This window comes from Dendrobates tinctorius, unplaced genomic scaffold, assembly GCF_039654945.1.
Source record: "Dendrobates tinctorius isolate UK_male_01 unplaced genomic scaffold, ASM3965494v1 ptg000178l, whole genome shotgun sequence".
Lineage (NCBI taxonomy): Eukaryota > Metazoa > Chordata > Amphibia > Anura > Dendrobatidae > Dendrobates > Dendrobates tinctorius.
This window is the reverse complement of record NW_027361845.1, coordinates 423227-441614: the sequence shown is the minus strand read 5'-3', so window position 1 is coordinate 441614 and position 18388 is coordinate 423227. Positions and strand designations below refer to the sequence as shown.

Genomic DNA, 18388 nt, shown 5'->3' with positions numbered 1-18388 from the left:
GATGGTAAAAATAAATTAATAGGTGCTTATGGCATTAATTACATTTATTAATGTTTGGAACTCAATTCCCAATAACAATTCTTATCAAAGTCCTCTTGAAACGATTATAATCTGTAGAACTAAAAAATGCAGTTTCTTAAACACTGCAGCCTGGTAGCAACAAAGTCGAGTTAACTTTTGTCAGTTGGACTACGCAGTTACTGTTTTCAATAATAACCCAAACATCAATCAAGATATGAAAAGACATAAAGAGCTGATTGACCCCGACGTGATTTCACTTGTAAAGTGCATGAGGAAATATACAGACAGCATCTTGAAATTTGCTACTTTAAATCACAGTTTAGAAAAGTAATAACAAGGATGAATTAGGATCTTCACGATCCGATTCAGGGATTTCCAGTTTAAAGTTTAGATTCTAGTAATAAGCCTGATTTTCTTACAAATTCAAAGATGACAATGGTATGAACAAAGCGATAGGTGTTCCTGGCATTTATTACATTTATTAATGTTTTTAACGCAATTCCCAATAATATTTCTCATCAAAGTATTGTTGATAAGATTTTAATCTATAGAATTAAAAAAACACTTTTTTAAAAACTGTTCTGATCTGTGTCAACAACGTTGTGTTAATATATTTTCAGTTGCATTACCCAGTTTCTGTTTTCAATCTTAACTCAAACATCGATCAAGCTATAAAAATATGAAAGAGCTGCTTGACCCTGACATGATTTGAATACACAACTTTCTGATATGGATTCAGAAGCACTACAGTTGAATTAAGATCTTCACAATCAGATTCAGTGATTTCCAGTCAAAAATTAAGAATCTGGTAATAAACCCTCTTTTCTTACAAATTCAAAGATGGCAATGGTAAAAATAAATTAATAGGTGCTTATGGCATTAATTACATTTATTAATGTTTGGAACTCAATTCCCAATAACAATTCTTATCAAAGTCCTCTTGAAACGATTATAATTTGTAGAACTAAAAAATGCAGTTTCTCAAACACTGCAGCCTGGTAGCAACAAAGTCGAGTTAACTTTTGTCAGTTGGACTACGCAGTTACTGTTTTCAATAATAACCCAAACATCAATCAAGATATGAAAAGACATAAAGAGCTGATTGACCCCGACGTGATTTGAACACACAACCTTCTGATCTGGAGACAGACGCGTTACCGTTGCGCCACGAGGTCAGTTGAAAAGTGTTGTTGCTCCCATACTTCACATGAAAAGTGCATGATAAAATATATGGACACCATCTTGAAATTTGCTACTTATAATCACAGTTTGGAAAAGATATAAACAAGGATGAATTAAGGTCTTCACTTTCAGATTCAGGGATTTCCAATTAAAAATTTAGAATATAGTAATAAACCCTTTTTTCTTACAAATTCAAAGATGACAATGGTATGAACAAATTAATAGGTGTTTCTGACTTGCCCCAAATTTTCTGTTTTGAACTCAGTTCCGAATGATATATCTCATCAAAGGATTGTTGAAAAGATTTTATTCGGTAGAATTAAAAAAGCAATTTTTCAAACACTTTCCTAACAGGTGGCAACAAGATCATGATAATCTATTGTCAGTTATAATACGCAGTTTCTGTTTTCAATCTTAACCCAAACATCGATCAACTTTTAAAAAGATGAAAGAGATACTTGAACGTGACATAATTTAAACATGCATCATTCTGACCAGGAGTAAGGCGCACTACAGTCAGTGTATGAGGACAGCTGTAAAACTTGCTTGCTCCCATAATTCACTTGTAAAGTGCATGAGGAAATATACAGACACCATCTTGAAATTTGCTACTTTAAATCACAATTTAGAAAAGTAATAACAAGGATGAATTAGGATCTTCACGTTCCGATTCAGGGATTTCCAGTTTAAAGTTTAGATTCTAGTAATAAGCCTGATTTTCTTACAAATTCAAAGATGACAATGGTATGAACAAAGCGATAGGTGTTCCTGGCATTTATTACATTTATTAATGTTTTTAACTCAATTCCCAATAATATTTCTCATCAAAGTATTGTTGATAAGATTTTAATCTATAGAATTAAAAAAACACTTTTTTAAAAACTGTTCTGACCTGTGTCAACAACGTTGTGTTAATCTATTTTCAGTTGCATTACCCAGTTTCTGTTTTCAATCTTAACCCAAACATTGATCAAGCTATAAAAATATGAAAGAGCTGCTTGACCATGACGTGATTTGAATACACAACTTTCTGATATGGATTCAGAAGCACTACAGTTGAATTAAGATCTTCACAATCAGATTCAGTGATTTCCAGTCAAAAATTAAGAATCTGGTAATAAACCCTCTTTTCTTACAAATTCAAAGATGGCAATGGTAAAAATAAATTAATAGGTGCTTATGGCATTAATTACATTTATTAATGTTTGGCACTCAATTCCCAATAACAATTCTTATCAAAGTCCTCTTGAAACGATTATAATCTGTAGAACTAAAAAATGCAGTTTCTTAAACACTGCAGCCTGGTAGCAACAAAGTCGAGTTAACTTTTGTAAAGTTGGACTACGCAGTTACTGTTTTCAATAATAACCCAAACATCAATCAAGATATGAAAAGACATAAAGAGCTGATTGACCCCGACGTGATTTTAACACGCAACCTTCTGATCTGGAGTCAGACGCGCTACCGTTACGCCACGAGGTCAGTTGGAAAGTGTTGTTGCTCCCATACTTCACATGAAAAGTGCATGATAAAATATATGGACACCATCTTGAAATTTGCTACTTATAATCACAGTTTGGAAAAGATATAAACAAGGATGAATTAAGGTCTTCACTTTCAGATTCAGGGATTTCCAATTAAAAGTTTAGAATATAGTAATAAACCCTTTTTTCTTACAAATTCAAAGATGACAATGGTATGAACAAATTAATAGGTGTTTCTGACTTGCCCCAAATTTTCTGTTTTGAACTCAGTTCCCAATGATATATCTCATCAAAGGATTGTTGAAAAGATTTTATTCGGTAGAATTAAAAAAGCAATTTTTCAAACACTTTCCTGACAGGTGGCAACAAGATCATGATAATCTATTGTCAGTTAGAATACGCAGTTTCTGTTTTCAATCTTAACCCAAACATCGATCAACTTTTAAAAAGATGAAAGAGATACTTGAACGTGACATAATTTAAACATGCCTCATTCTGACCAGGAGTAAGGCGCACTACCGTCAGTGTATGAGGACAGCTGTAAAACTTGCTTGCTCCCATAATTCACTTGTAAAGTGCATGAGGAAATATACAGACACCATCTTGAAATTTGCTACTTTAAATCACAGTTTAGAAAAGTAATAACAAGTATGAATTAGGATCTTCATGTTCCGATTCAGGGATTTCCAGTTTAAAGTTTAGATTCTAGTAATAAGCCTGGTTTTCTTACAAATTCAAAGATGACAATGGTATGAACAAAGCGATAGGTGTTCCTGGCATTTATTACATTTATTAATGTTTTTAACTCAATTCCCAATAATATTTCTCATCAAAGTATTGTTGATAAGATTTTAATCTATAGAATTAAAAAAACACTTTTTTAAAAACTGTTCTGACCTGTGTCAACAACATTGTGTTCAGTTGGATTACCCAGTTTCTGTTTTCAATCTTAATCCAAACATCGATCAAGCTATAAAAATATGAAAGAGCTGCTTGACCATGACGTGATTTGAATACACAACTTTCTGATATGGATTCAGAAGCACTACAGTTGAATTAAGATCTTCACAATCAGATTCAGTGATTTCCAGTCAAAAATTAAGAATCTGGTAATAAACCCTCTTTTCTTACAAACTCAAAGATGGCAATGGTAAAAATAAATTAATAGGTGCTTATGGCATTAATTACATTTATTAATGTTTGGAACTCAATTCCCAATAACAATTCTTATCAAAGTCCTCTTGAAACGATTATAATCTGTAGAACTGAAAAAATGCAGTTTCTTAAACACTGCAGTCTGGTAGCTACAAAGTCGAGTTAACTTTTGTCAGTTGGACTACGCAGTTACTGTTTTCAATAATAACCCAAACATAAAGACCTGATTGACCCCGACGTGATTTGAACACACAACCTCCTGATCTAGAGTCAGACGCGCTACCGTTGCACCACGAGGTCGGTTGAAAAGTGTTGTTGCTCCCATACTTCACATGAAAAGTGCATGATAAAATATATGGACACCATCTTGAAATTTGCTAATTTGCTAATGTTTGGAACTCAATTCCCAATAACAATTCTTATCAAAGTCCTCTTGAAACGATTATAATCTGTAGCACTAAAAAATGCAGTTTTTCAAACACTTGAAACCATCTTGAAATTTGCTACTTTAAATCACAGTTTAGAAAAGTAATAACAAGGATGAATTAGGATCTTCACGTTCCAATTCAGGGATTTCCAGTTTAAAGTTTAGATTCTAGTAATAAGCCTGATTTTCTTACAAATTCAAAGAAGACAATGGTATGAACAAAGCGATAGGTGTTCCTGGCATTTATTACATTTATTAATGTTTTTAACTCAATTCCAAATAATATTTCTCATCAAAGTATTGTTGATAAGATTTTAATTTATAGAATTAAAAAAACACTTTTTTAAAAACTGTTCTTACCTGTGTCAACAACGTTGTGTTAATCTATTTTCAGTTGGATTACCCAGTTTCTGTTTTCAATCTTAACCCAAACATCGATCAAGCTATAAAAATATGAAAGAGCTGCTTGACCATAACGTGATTTGAATACACAACTTTCTGATATGGATTCAGAAGCACTACAGTTGAATTAAGATCTTCACAATCAGATTCAGTGATTTCCAGTCAAAAATTAAGAATCTGGTAATAAACCCTCTTTTCTTACAAATTCAAAGATGGCAATGGTAAAAATAAATTAATAGGTGCTTATGGCATTAATTACATTTACTAATGTTTGGAACTCAATTCCCAAAAACAATTCTTATCAAAGTCCTCTTGAAATAATTATAATCTGTAGAACTAAAAAATGCAGTTTCTTAAACACTGCAGCCTGGCAACAAAGTCGAGTTAACTTTTGTCAAGTTGGACTACGCAGTTACTGTTTTCAATAATTACCCAAACATCAATCAAGATATGAAAAGACTTAAAGAGCTGATTGACCCCGACGTGATTTGAACACGCAACCTTCTGATCTGGAGTCAGACGCAATATCGTTGCGCCACGAGGTCAGTTGAAAAGTGTTGTTGCTCCCATACTTCACATGAAAAGTGCATGATAAAATATATGGACACCATCTTGAAATTTGCTACTTATAATCACAGTTTGATTTGAACCTTTGTGCAATCACGTGCAATCCATACTGGGCCTAACACCGTCTGAGTCTTCCTCCTGAGACATACATTTTGAATGTGTATGCTATCCATACATGTTATCCAGGGATACGGTACCCTTTCTAACCTTTGTGCAATCACGTGCAATCCATACTGGGCCTAACACCGTCTGAGCCTGCCTCATGCTGTATAGACATATATTTTGAATGTGTACGCTATCCATACATGTTATCCAGGGATACGGTACCCTTTCTAACCTTTGTGCAATCACGTGCAATCCATACTGGGCCTAACACCGTCTGAGCCTGCCTCATGCTGTATAGACATATATTTTGAATGTGTACGCTATCCATACATGTTATCCGGGGATACGGTACCCTTTCTAACCTTTGTGCAATCACGTGCAATCCATACTGGGCCTAACACCGTCTGAGCCTGCCTCCTGAGACATATATATTGAATGTGTACGCTATCCATACATGTTATCCAGGGATACGGTACCCGTCCTAACCTTTGTGCAATCACGTGCAATCCATACTGGGCCTTACACCGTCTGAGCCTGCCTCATGCTGTATAGACATATATTTTGAATGTGTACGCTATCCATACATGTTATCCGGGGATACGGTACCCTTTCTAACCTTTGTGCAATCACGTGCAATCCATACTGGGCCTAACACCGTCTGAGCCTGCCTCCTGAGACATATATTTTGAATGTGTACGCTATCCATACATGTTATCCAGGGATACGGTACCCTTTCTAACCTTTGTGCAATCACGAGCAATCCATACTGGGCCTAACACCGTCTGAGCCTGCCTGATGCTGTATAGACATATATTTTGAATGTGTACGCTATCCATACATGTTATCCAGGGATACGGTACCCTTTCTAACCTTTGTGCAATCACGTGCAATCCATACTGGGCCTAACACCGTCTGAGCCTGCCTCATGCTGTATAGACATATATTTTGAATGTGTACGCTATCCATACATGTTATCCGGGGATACGGTACCCTTTCTAACCTTTGTGCAATCACGTGCAATCCATACTGGGCCTAACACCGTCTGAGCCTGCCTCCTGAGACATATATTTTGAATGTGTACGCTATCCATACATGTTATCCAGGGATACGGTACACTTTCTAACCTTTGTGCAATCACGTGCAATCCATACTGGGCCTAACACCGTCTGAGCCTGCCTCATGCTGTATAGACATATATTTTGAATGTGTACGCTATCCATACATGTTATCCGGGGATACGGTACCCTTTCTAACCTTTGTGCAATCACGTGCAAACCATACTGGGCCTAACACCGTCTGAGCCTGCCTCCTGAGACATATATTTTGAATGTGTACGCTATCCATACATGTTATCCAGGGATACGGTACCCTTTCTAACCTTTGTGCAATCACGTGCAATCCATACTGGGCTTAACACCGTCTGAGCCTGCCTCATGCTGTATAGACATATATTTTGAATGTGTACGCTATCCATACATGTTATCCGGGGATACGGTACCCTTTCTAACCTTTGTGCAATCACGTGCAATCCATACTGGGCCTAACACCATCTGAGCCTGCCTCCTGAGACAAATATTTTGAATGTGTACGCTATCCATACATGTTATCTGGGGATACGGTACACTTTCTCACCTTTGTGCAATCACGTGTAATCCATACTGGGCGTGAGAACGGCTGGCGAGCTGTTAAGCATGCTACAGCACCTGTCCAGACAAGTACAGGGATTCCCTAGCGAGGAGACTTATTTGATTGTTTTCAATGTTGGGACAGCAATTTTTGGGGAGCACTATACTCTGGAGAATGATAGATGGGGCCCACCATACACTGGAACATTCCAAAGGTGGACATCAGACACTGGAGCAGCATTTACAGGGCCCATTATACACTAGAGCATTAGAAATGGGGCCCATTATGTTTGTAGCATTATTTGGGCCCATAAGACAGTGGAGCTTCATCCATGGGGACCAACATATACTGTAGCATTATGTGGAGCTCATCATATACTGTTTCAAACATTATATGGGACCAATGATTCTTTATGGAGAAATAGATGGGCCTCGTCATGAGATGTAAAAAGTGAGGTATTTTTCATTGTACTATACCGCTATTTCTCTGCCGTATCGGAGCATGATGAGTTGTGGTATGTGTTAAAGGGGCGCTCTTTCGACCAGGGCACATGAAAACCTGGAGCCAGCCCTCCCCCCCCACAGTTTGTAGCCAAATAACCCCCATTTTTCAGTGCGTAACTTGTATTATGAAGTTAATTAAGGTTGACAAGCTTAAGAAAGAAGAATTGATGCTTTTGGCATTCAAATGGGCACTGTAGGTGTGTTTCCTGTCCTCCTCTCACTGCCGACTTTTATTCCCCATTGACTTACATTGGGTTTCGTGTTTTGGGAGGACCCCGACTTTTCCCTATAATCGGACGATCTTGCTCGACCCGACTTTTGGAAAAGTCGGGTTTCACGAAACGAAACGCGACCCTAAAAAACCAAAAGTCGCTCAACTCTAGTAATAAACCCTTTTTTCTTACAAATTCAAAGATGACAATGGTATGAACAAATTAATAGGTGTTTCTGACTTGCCCCAAATTTTCTGTTTTGAACTCAGTTCCCAATGATATATCTCATCAAAGGATTGTTGAAAAGATTTTATTCGGTAGAATTAAAAAAGCAATTTTTCAAACACTTTCCTGACAGGTGGCAACAAGATCATGATAATCTATTGTCAGTTAGAATACGCAGTTTCTGTTTTCAATCTTAACCCAAACATCGATCAACTTTTAAAAAGATGAAAGAGATACTTGAACATGACATAATTTAAACATGCATCATTCTGACCAGGAGTAAGGCGCACTACCGTCAGTGTATGAGGACAGCTGTAAAACTTGCTTACTCCCATAATTCACTTGTAAAGTGCATGAGGAAATATACAGACACCATCTTGAAATTTGCTACTTTAAATCACAGTTTAGAAAAGTAATAACAAGGATGAATTAGGATCTTCACGTTCCGATTCAGGGATTTCCAGTTTAAAGTTTAGATTCTAGTAATAAGCCTGATTTTCTTACAAATTCAAAGATGACAATGGTATGAACAAAGCGATAGGTGTTCCTGGCATTTATTACATTTATTAATGTTTTTAACTCAATTCCCAATAATATTTCTCATCAAAGTATTGTTGATAAGATTTTAATCTATAGAATTAAAAAAACACTTTTTTAAAAACTGTTCTGACCTGTGTCAACAACGTTGTGTTAATCTATTTTCAGTTGGATTACCCAGTTTCTGTTTTCAATCTTAACCCAAACATCGATCAAGCTATAAAAATATGAAAGAGCTGCTTGACCATGACGTGATTGGAATACACAACTTTCTGATATGGATTCAGAAGCACTACAGTTGAATTAAGATCTTCACAATCAGATTCAGTGATTTCCAGTCAAAAATTAAGAATCTGGTAATAAACCCTCTTTTCTTACAAATTCAAAGATGGCAATGGTAAAAATAAATTAATAGGTGCTTATGGCATTAATTACATTTATTAATGTTTGGAACTCAATTCCCAATAACAATTCTTATCAAAGTCCTCTTGAAACGATTATAACCTGTAGAACTAAAAAATGCAGTTTCTTAAACACTGCAGCCTGGTAGCAACAAAGTCAAGTTAACTTTTGTCAAGTTGGACTACGCAGTTACTGTTTCCAATAATAACCCAAACATCAATCAAGATATGAAAAGACATAAAGAGCTAATTGACCCCGACGTGATTTGAACACGCAACCTTCTGATCTGGAGTCAGACGCTCTACCGTTGCTCCACGAGGTCATTTGAAAAGTGTTGTTGCTCCCATACTTCACATGAAAAGTGCATGATAAAATATATGGACGCCATCTTGAAATTTGCTACTTAAAATCACAGTTTGGAAAAGATATAAACAAGCATGAATTAAGGTCTTCACTTTCAGATTCAGGGATTTCCAATTAAAAATTTAGAATATAGTAATAAATAGAGTTGAGCGAAACGGGTCGAAAAAATTCAAAAGTCGCCGACTTTTGGCAAAGTCGGGTTTCATGAAACGAAACCCGACCCTAGGATGAGGTCGGCCACGAGGTCGGAGACTTACGCGCCAAAGTCGCTTTTCAAAAGTTTGTTTTGCGCTCTTTTTCAGCCAATCAGGATCCACGGACACTGTGGGCAACGTGATGACATAGGCACGGGTCACCACCATCTTTCAGAAGGGCATGCAAGTGATTGGCTTGCTTTGGTGGGCGTCACAGGGGGTATAAAAGGGCGTGCACGCCGACCGCCAGCTTACTTCTGCCGATCTTAGTATAGGGAGAGGTTGCTGCTGATTCTGTAGGGAGAGCATTAGGCAGGGAAGAAGACAAAAAAACTGCTTCTGCTGCTAGCGATTTGGCCTGCACAACACACCAGTCACTGTGTGTGCAGCGCAAGGGGAGTCTATATAGTGGTGAATCAGTGGTGTTGGTTGTTGGGCTGCCTTTTAAGGCTTCCTGACAGGCTGGCATTGCTGTTTACCCACTGCTCCGCAAACTGCTTTTTTAAAAGCAATCCCAATTTTTTTTTTGTCCTGCTGAGAAGAAAAAAAAACTGCTTCTGCTGCTAGCAATTTGGCCTGCACAACACACCAGTCACTGTGTGTGCAGTGCAAGGGGAGGCTATATAGTGGTGTATCAGTGGTGTTGGTTGTTGGGCTGCCTTCTAAGGCTTCCTGACAGGCTGGCATTGCTGTTTACCCACTGCTCCGCAAACTGCTTTTTTAAAAGCAATCCAATCTCCCTTATCCTCTAGTCACTTTTGTCACAGCTGTGCCATCGAGCCTGTCACATAGCGCTCAGATATTCATTGGGCCTCACACAATCCAAAAGTGTCCAGTGTCCAAAAGTGTGTACAGAGATTCAAAATCTCCCTTATCCTCTAGTCACTTTTGTCACAGCAGTGCCATCGAGCCTGTCACACAGCGCTCAGATATCAGTGGGCCTCACACAATCCAAAAGTGTCCAGTGTCCAAAAGTGTGTGCAGATATTCAAAATCTCCCTTACCTCTAGTCACTTTTGTCACAGCAGTGCCATCGAGCCTGTCACATAGCGCTCAGATATCAGTGGGCCTCACACAATCCAAAAGTGTCCACTGTCCACAAGTGTGTGCAGATATTCAAAATCTCCCTTATCCTCTAGTCACTTTTGTCACAGCTGTGCCATCGAGCCTGTCACATAGCGCTCAGATATCAGTGGGCCTCACACAATCCAAAAGTGTCCAGTGTCCAAAAGTGTGTGCAGATATTCAAAATCTCCCTTATCCTCTAGTCACTTTTGTCACAGCAGTGCCATCGAGCCTGTCACATAGCGCTCAGATATCAGTGGGCCTCACACAATCCAAAAGTGTCCAGTGTCCAAAAGTGTGTGCAGATATTCAAAATCTCCCTTATCCTCTAGTCACTTTTGTCACAGCAGTGCCATCGAGCCTGTCAAATAGCGCTCAGATATCAGTGGGCCTCACACAATCCAAAAGTGTCCAGTGTCCAAAAGTGTGTGCAGATATTCAAAATCTCCCTTATCCTCTAGTCACTTTTGTCACAGCAGTGCCATCGAGCCTGTCACATAGCGCTCAGATATCAGTGGGCCTCACACAATCCAAAAGTGTCCACTGTCCACAAGTGTGTGCAGAAATTCAAAATCTCCCTTATCCTCTAGTCACTTTTGTCACAGCTGTGCCATCGAGCCTGTCACATAGCGCTCAGATATCAGTGGGCCTCACACAATCCAAAAGTGTCCAGTGTCCAAAAGTGTGTGCAGATATTCAAAATCTCCCTTATCCTCTAGTCACTTTTGTCACAGCAGTGCCATCGAGCCTGTCACATAGCACTCAGATATCAGTGGGCCTCACACAATCCAAAAGTGTCCAGTGTCCAAAAGTGTGTGCAGATATTCAAAATCTCCCTTATCCTCTAGTCACTTTTGTCACAGCAGTGCCATCGAGCCTGTCACATAGCGCTCAGATATCAGTGGGCCTCACACAATCCAAAAGTGTCCAGTGTCCAAAAGTGTGTGCAGATATTCAAAATCTCCCTTATCCTCTAGTCACTTTTGTCACAGCAGTGCCATCGAGCCTGTCACATAGCGCTCAGATATCAGTGGGCCTCACACAATCCAAAAGTGTCCAGTGTCCAAAAGTGTGTGCAGATATTCAAAATCTCCCTTATCCTCTAGTCACTTTTGTCACAGCAGTGCCATTGAGCCTGCCACATAGCACTCAGATATCAGTGGGCCTCACACAATCCAAAAGTGTCCAGTGTCCAAAAGTGTGTGCAGATATTCAAAATCTCCCTTATCCTCTAGTCACTTTTGTCACAGCAGTGCCATCGAGCCTGTCACATAGCGCTCAGATATCAGTGGGCCTCACACAATCCAAAAGTGTCCAGTGTTCAAAAGTGTGTGCAGATATTCAAAATCTCCCTTATCCTCTAGTCACTTTTGTCACAGCAGTGCCATCGAGCCTGTCACATAGCGCTCAGATATCAGTGGGCCTCACACAATCCAAAAGTGTCCACTGTCCACAAGTGTGTGCAGAAATTCAAAATCTCCCCTGCCCTATAGACACCTTGTACCTTGTTTTACATTACTATATAGTTTGTTGGATTTTGTCTACATTTCTACCAAAAATGAGGAAGGCTGGTGGAAGAGGCCGTGGAATTGGGCGGGGGTTGGCAGCTGGTAATGATGGTGTTGGTGGTGGATCTGATGGTAGTTGCAAGAGCAAAATAGGACCGAATGCAGGAGGTGCTGACCCTGCGTCATCGTCTGGCTACATAAGGTCTCGAACGCTTAGTTTTCTAGGAGTTGGCAAACTGCTTTTAAAGCCAGAGCATCAGGAAAAAGTTTTGTCTTACATTGCTGACTCAGCCTCCAGCTCTATCGCCTCCTCTTCTTCAGTTGTAAAAAGTAAAAGCACTGAGTCGTCATTGGAGGCTCATGTTCATGAACCACACCTTTCCTTGTGTCCTTCACCCCAACCAAGATTGAAGGATGACGCAGGCCATACTACTGATTACTCCATGGAGCTGTTTTCACATACCATGCCTGGATTATCAAGTCAAATGGTGAATTACCCAGGCCAAGATTAATCTGACATGGAGTGCACTGATGCACAGCCGCTGATGGATGATTCTGCTGGTACATTCACTCAGAGCACTACATTGTCCTCGCAGTGTACAGAGCCAGATTCTGACCCTGATGAGACTCAGGTGCCCCTTCCCGCACACTATACCACCATACACGGTGACACAGAGGAAGGTGCACATGACATAGAAGAGGAGGTGATGGATGACCCAGTTGTTGACCCAGATTGGCATCCATTGGGGGAAGAGGGTGCTGCTTCCAATAGCTCAGATGAGGAGCATCCACAGCAGACATCGACATCGCAACAGCTGTTATCTGGCAGGAACGGAGCACTCCAAAGACAGGTTCCAAACATCAAAAGAGTTGCTGGACAGCTTGTCCAGAGGGTCAAAAGATCACAGCATGCTAGGCCGCAAAATGTCTGCCAAAGTAGGAAGAGTGCAGTGTGGCACTTTTTTGAGCAAAATCCTCATGATCAGGCCAAGGTTATCTGTAAGAAGTGCGCAAAGACCTTTAGCTGAGGGAAAAATCTGAAAAATTTGAATACCAGTTGCATGCTTAGACATTTAACCAGCATGCACTTGCAAGCGTGGACACAACACCAAACCTCAAGTGCCACATGTGCAACTGATCACAACGAAGGTAGTCAGCAACGCTACATTGTTTCCCCCACTGTAAGCCCACCGGTTAGCACAGCAGCAAATGTTGAGGTGTCGTTGCAAGGCCACAGCAGTCAGGGAATCCCAATGTTATATCAACGAAAGACTGATTCTAGGCCAACAGAAAGAACACCAACTCCATCACCATCATCAACCCTCTCTCAGTCCGCCCTGTCCACCGCTACTTCCACCATATGCAGCTCTCAAGTCCAGCTCACCCTCCCAGACACTATTAGTAGGTCAAGAAAGTACTCAGTCTCTCATCCGCGTACACTGGGTTTGAACGCCCACATTGCCAAACTAATCTCGTTTGAGATGATGCCCTTTCGGTTGGTGGAAAGCACAGCTTTCCGTGAACTCATGGCCTATGCAGTACCACGCTATGACCTACCCAGTCGCCACTTCTTCTCTCGCAAAGCCATCCCAGCCCTCCACCATCATGTGAAAGACCGCATAGTCCATGCACTCAAGCAGTCAGTGAGCGGAAAGGTGCACCTCACTACTGATGCATGGTCCAGTCGGCATGGCCAGGGCCGTTACGTGTCCATCACTGCGCACTGGGTTAATGTGGTGGATTCAGGGTCCACAGGGGACAGTGGTGGTGGGACAGTGCTGCCTAGCCCACGGTATAGGAAACAGTTGGCTGTAGGCGTTCCACCCTCCTCCTCCTCCTCCTCCTCCAGAAGCGAAAGCTCGTCCACAGAGCGCAGTCGTACGAGCACTCCATCTGCAGCTGCCACTGTTGCACACGATGTGTCCCCCTATCGAGCAGCTAGTGGAAAGCGTCAGCAGGCTGTGTTGCAGATGATGTGTTTGGGCGACAGACATACCGCCGAGGTGCTGGCCGAGTACTTGAAGCGACAAACTGAGTCATGGCTGGGCAGTGTACATCTTGAGGCAGGCAAGGTAGTTAGTGATAACGGCCGTAATTTTGTGGCAGCCATAGCCCTTTCAAAACTCAGCCACATACCTTGCTTGGCTCACACCTTGAACCTGGTGGTGCAGTGCTTCCTCAAAAATTATCCGGAGTTAACAGCCCTGCTCCAGAAGGTGCGAAGACTGTGCGCGCACATCCGCCGGTCGCCTGTACACTCCGTTCGTATGCAGAAGCTGCAGCGATTGCTCCACCTTCCCAACCACCGCCTCATTATCGACATTGCACCAAGGTGGAACTCCACCCTGCACATGGTGGAGCGGCTGTGCGAGCAGAGGCAGGCCATAATGCATTTGTGGGAGGATACACGGCCAGGCACTTTGAGAGCAGACATGGAGTTGACAGGTGTGCAGTGGTCGAAGCTGAAAGACCTCTGTAAAGTCCTTCAGTGTTTTCAGGAATGCACACGGCTGGTAAGCGCAGACAACGCCATCCTAAGCATGAGCATCCCACTTATGCATCTGCTCATGCAAACTTTGACGCACCTTAAGGAGCAGGCGTCTGCAGCCAATGTTGATGAGGAGGAAGAGGAGGAGGGAATCCTTGATGACATTCAGCCATTGTCTGCTCAGGGATCTCTCCTGGACGAGGTGGAGGAAGAAGAGGAGGAGGAGGAGGATGATGGGGATGATTACTTAGGGGAGGAGGATGCATCTCGTGGGGCAAGTGAAAATGTTGGCGTGGCAAGGTCTGGTACAGGGTTTGTGCGTGACTGGAGGGATGTGGATTTGCCAGAAAGTGCTCCTCCACCCAGCACTCGCAGTGCATCATTGACACCGGGAACATTGGCCCACATGTCAGATTATGCCTTGCGGATTCTAAAAAGGGACCCCCGCATTGCCAAAATGATGAACGATGACGACTACTGGTTGGCCAGCATCCTGGATCCACGCTATAAAGGCAAATTACAAAACATCATGCCACAGGAGAACCTTGACCTAATATTGGCTAATAAACAAGCAACTCTGGTAAATCGGTTGCTTGAGGCATTCCCAGCACACAGCAGCGGTGATGGTTCTCACACGAGCCGTACGGGCCGGGGGCAGCTTGGCAGAGGTGTTTGTGGTGCACACAGCAGAAGTGGCGTTGGAGACAGGGGTTTCATGACAATGTTGTGGACTGATTTTTCAAATACCGCTCACACAACTGGTAATAATGCATCGATGGAAAGTGACAGGAGACAGCAGTTGTCAACTATGGTAACAAACTACTTTTCCTCCCATATCGATGTTCTCCCACACAGGTCATTCCCCTTTGACTATTGGGCCGCTAAACTGGACACCTGGCCTGAATTGGCCCAATATGCCTTACTGGAGCTCGCTTGCCCAGCTGCAAGTGTGCTATCGGAAAGAGTCTTCAGTGCAGCTGGATCAATCCTGACAGAAAAAAGGACCCGTCTGTCAACCCAAAATGTGGATGATCTAACCTTCATTAAAATGAACCACGCATGGGTTTCCAAGGATTTTGTCTCACCTTCCCCTGATGACACATAGGGTGACAGAAAAATGGCTTGCTTTGGTCAACCTCTTCCTGGTACTTCACCTATTTCGCCTTTTGCATCAGCTGAATGTCCAACATCAACATATGCCACTTTCTAAAACTCCCTAACTGTGCTGCCTCCCCCCCATGGCCGGGGTCACCACCTACCGCACGACACCGTGCGAGTGCCGTTGCCCTGGACAGGTGGGTAGGCCGACTCTTGGGCGCGGGCACTGGCACAGGGTCCCTCATAGTGCAATCAAGTGTCTCTGACGGTGGTGGCGCACACCTGCCGTCAGACACACCGCTGTACTATGAGGGGCCCAGTGCCAGTACCGACGCCCACGAGTAGGCCCCCCTTGCTTGGGCAGGGCCACAGCATTTGCAATCTTTACCTCTCCCTGCTCCTCCGCTGTGTAATCTGGGCCGTCAAATCCATACTGTGCCTGACACGGTCTGAACCTGCCTCCTGAGACATATATTTTGAATGTGTATGCTATCCATACATGTTATCCAGGGATACGGTACCCTTTCTAACCTTTGTGCAATCACGTGCAATCCATACTGGGCCTAACACCGTCTGAGCCTGCCTCCTGAGACATATATTTTGAATGTGTACGCTATCCATACATGTTATCCAGGGATATGGTACCCTTTCTAACCTTTGTGCAATCACGTGCAATCCATACTGGGCCTAACACCATCTGAGCCTACCTCATGCTGTATAGACATATATTTTGAATGTGTACGCTATCCATACATGTTATCCGGGGATACGGTACCCTTTCTAACCTTTGTGCAATCACGTGCAATCCATACTGGGCCTAACACCGTCTGAGCCTGCCTCATGCTGTATAGACATATATTTTGAATGTGTACGCTATCCATACATGTTATCCAGGGATACGTACCCTTTCTAACCTTTGTGCAATCACGTGCAATCCATACTGGGCCTAACACCGTCTGAGCCTGCCTCCTGAGACATATATTTTGAATGTGTACGCTATCCATACATGTTATCCAGGGATACGGTACCCTTTCTAACCTTTGTGCAATCACGTGCAATCCATACTGGGCCTAACACCGTATGAGCCTGCCTCCTGAGACATATATTTTGAATGTGTACGCTATCCATACATGTTATCCAGGGATACGGTACCCTTTCTAACCTTTGTGCAATCACGTGCAATCCATACTGGGCCTAACACCATCTGAGTCTGCCTCCTGAGACATATATTTTGAATGTGTACGCTATCCATACATGTTATCCAGGGATACGGTACCCTTTCTAACCTTTGTGCAATCACGTGCAATCCATACTGGGCCTAACACCGTCTGAGCCTGCCTCATGCTGTATAGACATATATTTTGAATGTGTACGCTATCCATACATGTTATCCGGGGATACGGTACCCTTTCTAACCTTTGTGCAATCACGTGCAATCCATACTGGGCCTAACACCGTCTGAGCCTGCCTCATGCTGTATAGACATATATTTTGAATGTGTACGCTATCCATACATGTTATCCAGGGATACGGTACCCTTTCTAACCTTTGTGCAATCACGTGCAATCCATACTGGGCCTAACACCGTCTGAGCCTGCCTCCTGAGACATATATTTTGAATGTGTACGCTATCCATACATGTTATCCAGGGATATGGTACCATTTCTAACCTTTGTGCAATCACGTGCAATCCATACTGGGCCTAACACCGTCTGAGCCTGCCTCCTGAGACATATATTTTGAATGTGTACGCTATCCATACATGTTATCCAGGGATACGGTACCCTTTCTAACCTTTGTGCAATCACGTGCAATCCATACTGGGCCTAACACCATCTGAGCCTGCCTCCTGAGACATATATTTTGAATGTGTACGCTATCCATACATGTTATCCAGGGATACGGTACCCTTTCTAACCTTTGTGCAATCACGTGCAATCCATACTGGGCCTAACACCGTCTGAGCCTGCCTCATGCTGTATAGACATATATTTTGAATGTGTACGCTATCCATACATGTTATCCGGGGATACGGTACCCTTTCTAACCTTTGTGCAATCACGTGCAATCCATACTGGGCCTAACACCGTCTGAGCCTGCCTCCTGAGACATATATTTTGAATGTGTACGCTATCCATACATGTTATCCAGGGATACGGTACCCTTTCTAACCTTTGTGCAATCACGTGCAATCCATACTGGGCCTAACACCGTCTGAGCCTGCCTCCTGAGACATATATTTCGAATGTGTACGCTATCCATACATGTTATCCAGTGATACGGTACCCTTTCTAACCTTTGTGCAATCACGTGCAATCCATACTGGGCCTAACACCGTCTGAGCCTGCCTCCTGAGACATATATTTTGAATGTGTACGCTATCCATACATGTTATCCAGGGATACGGTACCCTTTCTAACCTTTGTGCAATCACGTGCAATCCATACTGGGCCTAACACTGTCTGAGTCTGCCTCCTGAGACATACATTTTGAATGTGTACGCTATCCATACATGTTATCCAGGGATACGGTACCCTTTCTAACCTTTGTGCAATCACGTGCAATCCATACTGGGCCTAACACCGTCTGAGTCTGCCTCCTGAGACATACATTTTGAATGTGTACGCTATCCATACATGTTATCCAGGGATACGGTACCCTTTCTAACCTTTGTGCAATCACGTGCAATCCATACTGGGCCTAACACCGTCTGAGCCTGCCTCATGCTGTATAGACATATATTTTGAATGTGTACGCTATCCATACATGTTATCCAGGGATATGGTACCCTTTCTAACCTTTGTGCAATCACTTGCAATCCATA

The 18388-nt window shown here is 42.2% G+C and overlaps 2 non-coding genes across 2 annotated transcripts; both read right to left on the bottom strand.

The window, feature by feature from the left end:
- Positions 1-1124: 1124 nt before the first annotated feature.
- TRNAW-CCA (transfer RNA tryptophan (anticodon CCA)) lies at positions 1125-1196 on the bottom strand. The gene has a single exon. It is a non-coding gene; the product is annotated as a tRNA-Trp (tRNA).
- A 1417-nt stretch (positions 1197-2613) lies between these two features.
- Positions 2614-2685, bottom strand: TRNAW-CCA (transfer RNA tryptophan (anticodon CCA)). The gene has a single exon. It is a non-coding gene; the product is annotated as a tRNA-Trp (tRNA).
- Between the last annotated feature and the right edge of the window lie 15703 nt (positions 2686-18388).